Raw genomic sequence first — 12,680 nt, forward strand, 5'->3', positions numbered from 1 at the left:
AAGGAGAACACTGATGGTCTGAGTGTGCTAGCCAGTTTTGAAAACTCATTGACACACTACAGAGGACAGATTCTGAAACAGTTTTCTGCAGGAAACACTCTGTTATGTAAAATGCACATTCAAAAAGTGCAGTATAATGAACTCTCCTAGGTTGTTAAGGGTGGGCGATATGGCAAAAATATAACATTGTGGTACTTCAAGACATTTTCACAAAACATAGTCTGCATCACAATATTTTGCTTTTCTGGTTTGATAAGTTGGAACAGAATAAACAAACAAAAAAGCACCAACAGTTGCCACATTAAAGAAAAAAATACTATCTAAAGTAAAAATACTATAAACAGTTATAAGTACAAACATTTTTATTTAATGTTTCACATTAAACAGGCCTAATGATGCTCTCTTACCAGTGAACCACGCAGCTGGTCAGTGTTCTTTAAGTACTGACAATAATCACATTCACAGAAAAGTATACTGTGATTAAATGTACTGTAATTTATCATGATACTGATAAACATGATCAAATTGCCCATCACTAGTAACCACCTCTGCGAAACACCTAATGATAATTTCTTGCTAATGGATAAAATGACTAGCCTGTTTATTATTATTAAAGGCAAAAAAGGAGCTATGTAGCTATACATTCTCTGTTAAAAAGTTATAAGCAAGTAGCCAAAATGTACATAATCATGCCAAAAGAATTAGATAAACAGTAACACAGACAAGAAGCACTCACTGTAGCGTTCTTCAGTGGAATGTATTGCCCAAAGAAATGCATTGGCTGAATTCATGTTTACAAATGTCTAAATATGTTTTTATTGAAGATGTATAACATTTTGATGGAAAGTGACAATGTACAGAAGTAGAAGTCAATCAATTGATGTAGACTGGAGAAGATGTTGTAATTCCAATTTTCTGCCCATAGATGGCACTGCACTAACAGAATTGCTGACAGTGGGCATATCTCTCTCTCTCTCTCTCTCTCTCTCTCTCTCTCTCTCTCTCTCTCGCTCTACCCACGTTGAATACCCCTATCCCCATGCATTAAGCCGTTCCCTTCCTAAATATTTTATTCTCGATGCGATGTTTCACATAACATGTGTGAGTTTCAAGATGTTGTACTGTGGCTAAATGGTTAACGTTATCTCCATAAAACGTGGTCAAGTCACTCTGCTGTAGAGAATGTGACATGCATAAGGCTTTTTTTCAAGCCTGTCTAAGATGCTTTCGGAAAGATGTTTTTGCTGAGTAGAAACGCTGTCAGTTCGATTTGAAACTGGAAGAAGTGAGAAGACGGTTAAGCAGAAGAAGCCCGCGCTCGACCCTACCTATTCTGGACACTAAGAATAATATATATTTTTTCTATGTTCTTTATAATATATACTTTATAATATACACTAAATTACACACACACACACACACACACACACACACACCACACACACACACACACACACCTACCCACACAAATATGTGTGTGTGTGTGTGTGTGTGTGTGTGTGTGTGTGCGTGTTGACGTGATAATGTGGACAAATACTAACTGCTATCTATGGCTGCCAGGAGTTGGAAGGGCACTTAATAAAAAGGCATTAAATAATAAAAAAAAAAATAGTAATGTACATATATAGATAGTGGCATTACATGTATGTGGGTAGTTTACAGGTTGTGTTATATTCCTAAGCGATTGGCGAAATTCCCACCACCAATCTAAGGCCCATTCTAGAATGAAATACGCTGCCACTGTTTACTATTCATTCATTTTGAATTTTGTCCGTTTTAATTTCTGTCGCGTGTTCTCGCTGCGTGCACGCGCGGACTACTTCGAGCCGAAACGGTTAAAACATGCGACATGCTAATAAGGGCGGCCGAAGGGGGGCTGGCTTTAAACTGTGTGTGTATGTGTGTAAGCGTGTGAGAGAGAGCATGTGTATGAGAGAGAGAGATAGTGTGTGAGCGTGTGTGTGTGTGTGTGTGAGAGAGAGAGAGAGAGAGAGCGAGAGGGCGAGAGAGAGAGAGAGAGAGAGAGAGACAGGCAGAGATGCCGTACACTGTCAGGCTCCGGTTAGCCTCGTGCCAGTCCGGCGTGGAACCGTCGGAGAAGTGAACAAGCAGAGAGAGAGTGTGTGTGTATGTAGTGGATGTCCGCAGCGAGCCTGCAGCCTGTGAGGGAGCGAGGTCGAGCCGGCAGTGGAAGGAGGACACATTCCCTCCTCCAGTGAGGGAATGTCGTGGAGCTGGCCGCTGTTTGCGAACGAGCATCGCCCGAACCAGAAGAGCGGGACATGCAGCTGAAAGCCGCTGTGTAACAGTTAGCCTTAGTGATGCCGGCGTGGTTGTGAGAGACTAAACACTGGCAAAAGCGGCTCTGGTTTTCAAGCCCTCCTGACATTTTCTGAGGGGAACCGTTTCTCTCCTGTGGACCCTTTTCTACTCGATGTGGATATATTCAACCTGAGGAAAAGACAGCGAGAGAAAAAAAGAGAGAGCGCTCACGAGAGAGGGAAGAATAGAATACGAGCACATCCTCACTGAGGCTTCACTTCATTAAACCCAGGGCAGCTTGCTGTTTCTTGTGAGGTGAGTGCTGGAAGACTGCATTTAAGTCTACAGATGCTTATACATGTGTGTTTGAGAGAAAGACATGTGGCCGCGAATACTAATGGGTTACGTGCCCAGTTTGAACGAAGCTGAAGTTGGCGTCTTATTCGAATTTTCCGTTCCTCCTTAAATAGTGCAGCAGTTACGTTCTGGCGCCTTTTAGCGCGAGAGTGCAACTGCTACAGCATTTAAGGTGGAACGGAAAATTCGAATAAGACGCCAACTTCAGCCTGTTCCGCGGCGCAGAGAGCATGACCTACTGTTGACAGCTGGGCCATATGCATATTTTAACCAGGATAAGCTGAATTACTCTGATAGAAGAGCGCGTTTTATATATCGCTGATGTGAAACACTGTGCGGTCATCTGCACTGTAACAAACCCGTCTACAAGTTCAAATTCAGTGGTGGATTATTAATAGCGTAGTGTCATTGATTCAAACTGTATCAACCCTTGGTCAGGGTATTATAAATGACAGGTTAGAGCAGTGACCACCAACCCTGCTCCTGAACCTACCTTCCTGAAAAGTTCACTTCTAACACATCTGATCCAGAGCCAGATCAATCCACTTAATTAGTTGGACCAGGTGTGTTAGGCATGTGCTGGAGCCGAATTCTTCAGGAAGGTGGATTTTCAGGAGCAGGGTTGGTGACCACTGGGTTAGGGTACGGGCAGCGATGATTGAATTAGTGAATGATAGTGTTCATTGGTGATGGTTTTCTCATTCCCCTGGCCTCCAGCCAAACGGAGCCTATATTACTTTGATGCAGTTCGGATGATGGTGAGAGCTTTTATTCTTTAATGAATTTAGACATGAACAATGGAGATGGTGTGCCATGAGAATTTCTCAGGAAAGCTCTTTTGCGAAAATTTCTTTAGTGCTTTCAGACTTGCCCTTAGAGAAGAAGGACAAGAGATAGCTGTGTAACCTTGGATGTTAACTAGCACTACTGTTGAAGAAGCTCAGATGGTCTGATAGTAGTACAGTTCAGCAGTGTGTAAACTAGTGGGTCTGTTTCTGCAGGCAGTTTCAGCACGCTGTCTATTAACTGTTACTTCAGTTAACATTGACAATTCATCAGTTAGTCTCATTTATGACCTTTAAAAAGCATTTTTTCCCTCCAGAGCACACTTGATAAGAGAGGCATACCTTTAATCATTACAAGCAGTGAAACTACCAGCAGAAAAGTTTATCTGTATTCTCTTATAGCCTATAGCCTATAACTCCCCCTTTTGCCTGTAATTTTGTGGGATTCAGTCAGACAAGTAGCTTAGGTGTTTTTGCCAATGTAATGATGATGGATAATGGCTATAACCAGTGTTTAATATAAACTTTAGTTTCTAAACAGATGTAGGCTACTCACATTTTTCTTTTCCTTCACAAGGCATGGCCAGCCAATGCTTCAGCTGTAAGGAAAATTAATGCTGCCTTAAGCAGAAAATTGCTTTTGCATTAAAATAACCAGTATCTGCTGTGAACGGGGAGAATCATATGAGACGGTCTTTACTACATAATCAGCTCCCGCTCCTTTGGTGTGAAAATGAGTAAAATAGGCAAAGTGTGGCATCCTAACATCTTTGTTTCCTTTCCATCTGAGTACGGAACTGCATTTTGACCTCAGATGGCGAAGGAAATGCTGGCAAAATGAAAATTGCTCTCTTGAAAGGGCAAGTGTTCAATATTTCTTTGTGAATGACCAGTTTTGCCTAACGTAGAAGTGGTGCGTTTTCCTTAGAGAAAAGCTGAAAAGACTGCACTGTATGATCACAACTCACAGAGAATGGGATATGTGTTTGATTTGGGAGAGTAGGTTTAATGTTCTGTGAAATCATTCACTAAAAGAAGCATGAATAGCTTAAAAGAAGATGTCAGTATGTTTATGTAACTGAATATTTTAGCATGAATGATTAACGTCGTGCAGCGTTCACCGTCCTGTCAGATAGCGTGAATGTTTTGAGGAGGCAGATCTTGAGTGGATTATTTAAGTAGCCGTTTTGTTTTAGAGTTTTATATCATACACAGACTTTCTATTACAGAGAGTCTGTACTAGTGACCTCAGAGTGCGTTTAACAGTTAGGTTTAGCCAGCAATTTTGCTTATTGTAATTTGGAAAGTGACATTCACTTCCCTTGGTGGTGGGTTAAACGGGGTTGGATTACAGACTGCTTCGAGCGTAGACCCTTGTGTGGCTTTATTCTCCTTTGATGAGGTAATGGATGGCTAAAGAGACTGTTGACTGTCACCACATCACACAGTCATCAGTCAATAAGGTTAACTAGACAAAGCTGAGAGGAGAGGACTTCACTGGACATGCAGCCTTCATTCTCTGTGCCTAGCAGTTCCCTAGAAGTTGATCTACAAATCATGCGGAGCAAAGTAAACACTCCTGCTGACGCTCGTCACAGCATGAGTCCCTTTAGTTGGACTTGAATGTTGAGTCAAATTGTCAAATAGGCTTTCAGCCCCTCATGCCCAGGTGCGTGGTATTGATTTGCGTATGTTGGTTGGCCACATCAGAAGTTTCCTGAAGGGTAATTGGGGGGTATTATGCACTTAAGGAGGGTTTGTGGACCTCTCTAAAATGTCTGAACTTCTACTCATTTTGAATGGACTTGTCCCATGAGCATCATGTTCATTGCTCCTTCCACTGTCTAGTGCTTGAGTTTGTAGGCAGGTTGGGGCAATCAGCACGCCTTGTTTCAACACAGCAGAAATAGCACTAGCATTACTTGCTGTTTTCTGTGAGTGCGGCTTGACTCAGCAGCTGTGAAGACACATCACAAAGCTGTTAAAACATTTGCTGTCTGATCACTCACTTTTGCCACTATTCATCAGGCGGCTGGGTCTTTGCTGAGGAGCTTGTCTGTCCACACAGGAATTAAGCAGCTGCAGGATGCTGGATAGATAAGCTTACCGTCCTTCCCTCTACCAAGGTCTCAAGAACCTCACCCTCTGAGCATGCCCACATGGCTCAATAGCGCCCCCTATGGGTTTTAACCTGTCAGGCGAAACGCTTGCTCACTGACCCGGAGAGTGCGGTCAGTCAGAGCGAGTCCTTAGCGACGCCTCTGCATTCTAAGCTGTGACATCAGACTCGTAATGCCTCACCCCCCTCCTCTTCCCTAAGGCCCGTGAGCTGAATGCATTTTGAGAGCGGTGCATGTGAGGTCGGTGGGTCATGAATGAGGCAGTGCTTGTTTTAGTTACATGCTGTGTCACCAGTGAGTGCTGCACCTCACCAACTCCTCTCTCTCTTGCTCTCTCTCTCTCGCTCTCTCTCTCTCTCTCTGACTGTCTTCCTTTGCTCTCTCTTTCTCTTTCACTTCACTTGCTCTCTCTCTCTATGGCTGTCTCTCTGTTCTCTCTTTGTCCCTGACTCTCTCTCATTCTCACCTTACCTCCGCTCTCTTTTTCACTCAGTCTGTTTCTCTCCCCCTCAGCTCTCTCTTTCACTTTGCTTGCCCTCTCTTTTTCTCTCTCCCTTTGCTGCCATCTCTCCCTCTCTATCTCTCTCTCTCTCCCCCTGCTTTTTCTGTTTTTAACCTTGCTTGCTCTCTTTCTCCCTGACTCTCTCTCACTCTTACGCATCCTTCCTCTCTCTCTTTCCTGACTCTCTCTCCCTCCGCCCTCTTTCCCCTCTCTGTATCTCTCAGACTTTCATCACCGTCTACCGATCGCTGTATCTCTTTCTTTCTTTCTTTCTCTCTGTGACTTTCTCCATCTCTGTCTACCTTTCTCTCTGTATCTCCCACTACTTCTCTCTCTCTCTGTTTCTCTCTCTCTCCCTCACTCTCCCTCTCTCTCCCAGAGGCACGCAGGCTTGCCCCTGTTTAGCCTGAGAGATTCTGACAAGTCGCTATGCATGCAGCCGGAATCCTTGACCTATTTCTTAATGAGTGAACAGCACAAAATGTGTTTGGGGGGCTGTGTTTTCTGTGCCCATCCCCACTATATCACTGATCTCACCCCCCACATACACACATTTACACTCTTTCATTTCTATTAATTTCTGTACTACTTTGTATGTGTGCGTGTGTTTGTTTTTGTACATTTTCATGTCCAAAATGTCCAGACTTGTCCTTGTCAACAGAAAAACAGGAGCAAACAGCCTTTTTAAGACCAAAAAATGGTCCTGGATTTGGAAAGTGCTATGTGTTTTATTTTCTAAAATGTTCTATTTTGGTTACTGTGGCTAAAGTTAGGGTTGAACTTCTGATTATGAATAGGTAATTACTTATACATATCATGCCAGTGCTTTTTTGTGTCTATACATATAACAATGGATAACTGACATATGGGATCAATATTCCTTTGCCATGAATTTGAAGTTTACAGTGTGAAAATGTACAGGAACACAACTAAACATTTAAACATTTCACTGAACGTTTCAACATTATAAAAATAAAGTGCATGGAATGAAGCACACTTGATTCTACTTGTTTAATCAGTCAGCCACGTCAGCCCTCTGCAGATAAGACTGGACACCTGTGTTCTAAACATTTGGAAATGATGATGAAGAATGTAAGAAAATGTTTTAATATTTAAAATATTTAATATTAAAAACAGCCAAAATTAAAACTTTGAAATTAAAGAATCACATTCTTAAAACCAAACTATAAAAAGTGTTTTTTTCAGTCATGATTACATTAGAGATGTGCATTCATTATGTAAAATCCTCTTTATGAGCAAAGAAACAAAGATGTGCCATTTCCAGTTAACAGAAAAAAATCTGATAATCCCAGATATATATAAAAACATATATAACATAATATAACAACTCATCCTGGCATTGTATAAAAACAAACTTGAGTGTGTGTGTGTGCGCTTGCACTGTTTGTTTGTTTTAATGCGCCTGGTCATGCCTCCTCCTTTACGGCTTCAAGGCTTGTGTGTGTGTTTATCTGGACTTCTCACCAGTCCAGCTGTCACAGCAGAGATCTCTATCATGCTGACCCTTAGTTGCTTTACTCTCTAGGACACAGTGTGTATATACTTGTGTGTGCGCGAGCATGTCTACATGTTTATCCGCTCACAGAACAACACTGCGCAGATAACAGTTCATGTGTGACATTGATGAAGGTATGAACAGACTGGCCATGAAAGTAGATTCTGTTCCCTGTGGTAAAAAAAAAAAGCAGAACCGACTCTTCCTCATTCTGTCCTTTGGTCCTTAGGTGCCCTCACGATATGCTTCTCTACCAATGTTTGCCTTTATCGCTAGGAAAGGTTGTAAACATCATGCTGTGATAATTTGTCTTTGCTGCCACTGTTGCGTTCAGCTTTGAGCCCGCGCTGACCCCGGAGCTGAGCTACACCTTAATTAGGCCTGTGTTTTGCGATGTGGCTAATTATCAGGAGCAGTTGGTGGACAGGCTCTCGCTTGGAAGGTGCCAGTGTCCAGATTGGTCACAGCAAAGTGTGGGTGCTGACACATTTACAGCTTTGCACTGTGGGCTGGGAGTAGTCAGCCCTTTGCAGGTGGCGGTCAGTCTGAGTTCATTGACTACATGGGCTAATGTTTGCAGTACTGTAGTTAAGAACTAATTGTGGCATAGCAGCATGTACATGAAACATTCAGTTTTTATTCTATAGCTTATTAAAACTCCATAATGTTGCCAGAGGCGTAACTAGAATCTTATGTGCCCCGGTGCAAAAATATCAGTTGGCCCTCCATTTGAAAATGATTATTAGAAGTGATGTAAATTTGCTTCGCTTGTTTGCTTGTGATTTCTACATCTCAGGCAAGCTGGTGCTCAAGCATAGGCTAATGGTGAAATATATTAAAGGACCTATATCTTACACTTTTTGTGCATTTTATTTTTTCCAGAAATTTATTTATAACATTTTTCATGGGTTTATGTACAAAAATAATTAATTTTTACATGACCATATCACCTCTCTTTATCAATTAGAATAAAACAGGCTGTTTCTTTTATTGTTTCTTCAAGACTGATATATATGTAAATGACCTCTCTTCTGATTGGTTGCCCTGTATTGTGTCTCATTTAAAAAACAGTTCAGGCTATAACACCCTACGTAATGTGAGCGTGAATGGGTTGGGGTAAACTGTTGTAGGCTGAATATACTTTGACTCAAAATAGTTACCCAGTTGTTTTAAAATTTTGATTATTAGAAGTAAAGCTCAAAATTTTAAGGCAGCCTGATAAGTTTGTAGTGAAAACAGCATTTTTTACAGTGTAGGTAGATGTGTGTAACTTGACATCACAATAACAATTATTTCAAAACAGGCCATTGCAGCATAGTTTCCCTATATGAAGTGCATGGAGTGATAGCAAATGGTATGTAAAGTTTTGGAGGCTTACATAGTACATCAAAGTCAAAGTCACTACTTCAGAAAGTGAGTAAAATACATTTTCTATGATACGGGTCCCTTAATATCATAGTTACACATGGGTCACGGGTGTAAAAATGCGATATAATGTGTCCAATAAAGGTGTTATACCCCCCAGAGCTGTTGGCCCCAGTGTAATTGCAGTGCTTGGAGTTAAGCCACTGATTGTCACTATGAGAAAGAACCTCATCTCTTCATTTCCATTAAATTCCTTCACAACTGTACCATTGCAGTTGCCGTTCATGTATATTGTAGAGCTAAAATGTCAACTTCAGGTAAAAGTTGTATAACAATTAGGTCATGAAAATTAGAAGGCTAGAAATAATTTCCTTTTTCCTAAAGGGTTATTTGCCATATTAGGTGTTTTCGTGACAGTAGCAACAGTTTCTTTCTACCATATACTGCTCTCAGGAAATGTCCTAAGTATTTGCTTTCTGTAGTGATGTAGGCATTTCCCCACTACTTTGTGTACTCACACACCATTATGGCAATAAGAGTTAAGAGGAAACTGCACTAGAGGACAGCTCAGTGGGAGAGGCAGTTGCGTGTAAGTAAAAGGCCAGTCACTCTTTCACAGCCTTCATCATCTTGAGTGCTTGTGTGCTGCGTGGTAGCTTGCCGTCTCATTGAGGCCTTTTCAGATTGATAGCCACGGGGCTGCAACAATGTCAAATAGGGCTGCTTTAGTATGAGCAACACATAGCGCAGAAGGTAAAAATCAATGCGTACGCTCCGCACCCAATTCTACAATACACGCCCGGACCCTGCGCTGCCTTTTAGAGGCCGGCCTGATGAGATGGTGTGGTGTGTGTGGTGAAGAGCAGGCCTCAGGAAGCTGGGCTGAGGAGGATGGATGGCTGGATGAGTGTGTGTGTGGCTTGCCTGTGAGCTTTTGGTTGTTTGGGCCATGTCTATCAGGAGCGTGTCCTGCTGAATGGCTGTGTTTGAGAGTGTGTGTGTGTGTGTGTGTGTGTGTGTGTGTGTGTGTGTGTGTGTGTGTGTCAGTGTTTGTCTCTTCGGCAGGGCTGTACATCTAGAAAGAATGGAAGAGTGAGAGAGACAGACAGGCTGAGAAGGAAAGTAAAGGTAGGTATATGCTAGGCTTGTGCCTGGTGCCTGTAACTGAGTTACCATAGTAACAGCCCCCAGTGATGGTAAAAACTAATTTACCACCAGTTTAAAAACGTGTAATTCATTTATTGATTTATTTCATGCAAACCATAGTAAGACAGTGTTTAATTCCCACACATAACTGAACTTTAAAACATGTTCTGTGAACTGATGTCATACAATAATGCCACATTTATTGTAGCCAACACAGATGACATCATTGTAGAAATGCAGCTGTTAAACATTTAGGACATCCTAAGATCACAGCATCAGGTTTCAAACAAAAAAGCTTCAGGTGTTGGGAAAAACATGACTTAAATCATGTTTCAGCACGTGTACATTGAGCCTCAGGCAAGTGGTTTCAGAAGAGCAGGCAACAGGCTAAGATAATCTGTCTTGAATGGTAAAGTTCTTCTGAAATTTACAATTCTGTTCTTAATTCAAAGATGGTGACATCTTGCTCCATTTTGTCTTTTTTCTGAATTTGAAGATGTTAGCTGCCTTTCAGTCCATGTCAAAATTTCATGACAGATGGGCCAATTAAATGGTCCACAATTGCTTAGTATATAATCATATAATATTAACTTGAGTTAAAAATTAAGAATGTTTTTTTCTTCTTGAGTTATGTTTTTGGAGATATGAGCTTTTGTTCCTACAGTGACAATATACTACAACCACAGCTTTTACTGAACTGCATGTTTTTACTGAACTAATGTCCTATTATTTCCCATCGATCTTCAACTCGCACACTACAACAGGGACAGTTGCAAAATTACCAGTGTTGTAATTATTATTTCATTTTTAAGAAGTAAACAAAGTCCATGATAATGGAAAGACGCAAAATTGTAAAAGAAGTTTTGGGCCATAAGTCTACTCTGTGCTCTAGGCTTATTATTAAGTATTTGTCCCAAGGCTAATTATCCAGAAACTGCTATCAGTTATTTAGCATCTACCAGAAGTGGCACGATACCACATTTTTTTTCATTACCAGTGCCAATATTGAAACTTTGAGTATCGCCCCATGCTGTTTCAATATTTTTTCTTGCTACTAAGCTTTATGAACAATTGAAGCACTTCATTTAAGATGAGCATCAAAAATGGAACATCATGCTCAAACTACTTAAACCCTCTACTGCCCCACAGGAAGAAATACACAGCTAACAACGTCATATCACACAGTTTGAGTGAGTGCTATTTCAGGCTAGGTTTGTTACATGAATGGATCGCATTTCACTCTGACATTTTCTGCTGAAATCGGCCCAATTCCTGGTATCGGACAGCTGCCTTCTCTAGTAACTACAACACATTTTTCAGTAACTGTAAATGTAATATTTTGAGTATGTAGTTGTGAGAAATGGAATGCTGGGCTTACTAAAATCAGTGGTCTTTAAGGTGATATGCCCACTGAGTGCTGGACCATTCTCAAGTTCATGTCAGCAATTTTGGAGCAAAAATATGAAATATGGCCGCTGCTATGACACGTATTGAAAAAGCCGCCAGTAGAGTTATATAGTATAGCATGGCTCGCAAATAATGGTGGTGTTCTTTCATCGTCGGCTGTTGTCAGAGACTCTTTATCGTATCTTTCTTTATTGTAGATAAAGAAACTGGCATCATCTTGTACAATGTGACATGCAATAAACCTATAAGACTGCTGTTACCGCAGAATTTGCTGCCAGGTTTAAGAGAGGGAGCCAGAGAAAGATAAGGGTGAATGCAAAGATAGAGGGAGAACACTTTTTGTGCCACAGAGACTCATCCAGCCTGTCCGTGCCCAGTCAGGTCCAGGGGCCACTGTTGAACCCAGCTCTCCCCACTCATCTCTTCTTCTCCCCTGCAGCCGCCAGCTTGCCAAAACAAAGGCTTTTGTTTAGATCTGCAGTTGGGCAGATGGAGGAGAAGACAGTAAATGAAAAACAGTGCAGAGAGGGGAACTAGTGGACCATGATGGAGGGAGTGCACACTGGGGCCATTCCTCTGGGAAGACTAACGGTCTTACAAAAAAAACCCCACACAAACGCCGCAACAATGCTCCTAAGCCGAGACGGTGCCAGGGCAACTGCGCAGCCCTCTGTTTCTTTTTTAGCCGAAGCCACTGGTCACGAGCACTAGCCGGTGCCTCAAGGCTCTCCTGGGCCCTGGCAGCCTTTATTAAGATGTTAATGGAATTGCCTTCATGACACATTTCCATAGGACAGACTCCCTCGCCATGGCCATTTTTCAGTGCCTCAGTCTGCCTGCCACGGTCAATACATCAGCTCCTTTAAACAACAGGTTCCTCATGCATTCACTCTACGCTCACTATAGGAGTATGATTCTCTCTCTTTCTCCCACTTTCCCACTTCCTCTCTCTTCCTTCCATTCCTTTTTTCTCTCCCCTCTTTCTTTCATTCTGTCTCTTCTCGTTTTTATCTGTCTTCCATTCTTTCTTACTTTCTTTTTTCTTCCACCCAGTTGTTCTCTCTTTCCCTTCTTTCATATCTCCGTCCATATCTCTTTTCTCTCTGTTCTGTTCTGTCTACTTTTTTGTCTCTTTCTCTTTCTTTCACCCTATTTTCCTCTTGCTAGTTTCTTGCATTCCTTCTCTCCTCTCTTTCTCTTTCTTTCTCTCTGTTCTTTTC

The 12,680-nt window shown here is 41.7% G+C and overlaps 1 protein-coding gene across 2 annotated transcripts in view; it reads left to right on the forward strand.

Moving 5' to 3' along the window:
- Window positions 1–1,948: 1,948 nt before the first annotated feature.
- Window positions 1,949–12,680, forward strand: part of plxna2 (plexin A2) — a 267,455-nt gene continuing 256,723 nt past the window's right edge. For both annotated transcript variants that reach the window (XM_036590910.1, XM_036590912.1), the window contains exon 1: window positions 1,949–2,577. The gene's annotated coding sequence lies outside the window, so the exon portion shown is untranslated. The remainder of the gene's footprint in view (window positions 2,578–12,680) is intronic.

This window comes from Colossoma macropomum, unplaced genomic scaffold, assembly GCF_904425465.1.
Source record: "Colossoma macropomum unplaced genomic scaffold, Colossoma_macropomum, whole genome shotgun sequence".
NCBI classification, from domain to species: domain Eukaryota; kingdom Metazoa; phylum Chordata; class Actinopteri; order Characiformes; family Serrasalmidae; genus Colossoma; species Colossoma macropomum.